Here is a 1319-nt window from a genome sequence, read left to right as displayed (position 1 = left end):
CTCTACAGTGACTGTGGAACTCACCGCTGTCCTGATATTCTGCATCACTTTGGCCACGCCACTCGGAACTTTCCACACTGTAGCCTACATTTTACTTTTCTTTTCCATCTTTTAAGACCAAATCAGAAACAATACTTCATAGAACATGGTACCTGTAAATTTTACATTTAAAAAAATTACAACATTTTAACATTAGGATTTTGTTAAACATGGCAGTTTTATCGGCTCCGAGAACAAAGTGAGCTTTTATAATGGTGTTTCTATTGTTCCTTCTTAAACTTCCTCTTAACCAAACCCAAGTTTAAATTTGATGTAAACAGGACTCTTCATTTTGGATTTGCACCATCTTGCATTAGTCAACATTCAATTTAATTTACCTTAAAGGCACATTCACGTGGTTGTTTTTTTTTAAATCAGCATTTAAACTGCAGCCTTTTCAGATCAGATTAAGGCACTTTACCTGCAGCAGTTTTACTATCCAGTCTTATTTTTAATGTGTTCCATGAAACATGCATTAGAAACTACATCCTCGGAAATAAAGTTAAAAACAGACATTTTAGGAATTGTCTGTTTGGATTTCTTTTGGAAGGAGACTTGTATTCCGACTTCCTCCACTACCTATATAAGAACAAAGTAAAATAAGGTGAGACATTTGAGAAAGTCACCAATTTAAACCTACAACATAACCCTGAACAAAAAGGCTCAATCTGCTATGATTTTTTTACTTCATTCTGCAAAGAAGCTTGCAGAACTTTATTTTTTTAGGAGTTAGCTCTTTTTAGAAGGTGCCTGCATCTCATGAGTGATTAACTCCAAATAAAATATACCACTTTTTAAAAATAAAGTTTGGATTTCTGTTTCAACAGTTTGCAATCATGTTCTTCCATTCCCTGTAGCGTTTTTATGCTTCTTTGCATTTAGATCTTTGGACCAAAAACTGTCTTCATTATGCTTCTGCAGAGTTCCAGGTTTTATAAAAATCTCTAAAAACTTCCTATATAACCTGCTTTTACAGGATATTGTAAATTGACAGTGGTTTTTAGTGTAAGTGATGCTCAATGTTTGCCTAAAAAGTCACATACTGTTCCCCCAAGACTTCCAGAAAATCATTTATTTTTCAAATTTGATTTATATAGCAATTTAAAAAAGAAAAACAAGAAAAAATATTTATTTTTTATTGTTTTCCTTACAGCAGTTAGCAACAGTTTTTTTTTACTATAGCAAGCCAAAAATAAATACAAATTTTAAATAATTTCAACTATTTGTTTCATTCACTCATTGTTAGAGGGACACACAGTCCTACATCAAATCATGGCTTC

Source organism: Oryzias latipes, chromosome 1 (assembly GCF_002234675.1).
Source record: "Oryzias latipes chromosome 1, ASM223467v1".
NCBI lineage: Eukaryota > Metazoa > Chordata > Actinopteri > Beloniformes > Adrianichthyidae > Oryzias > Oryzias latipes.
The sequence above is the reverse complement of the archived record's forward strand: the minus strand, read 5'-3'. Positions refer to the sequence as shown.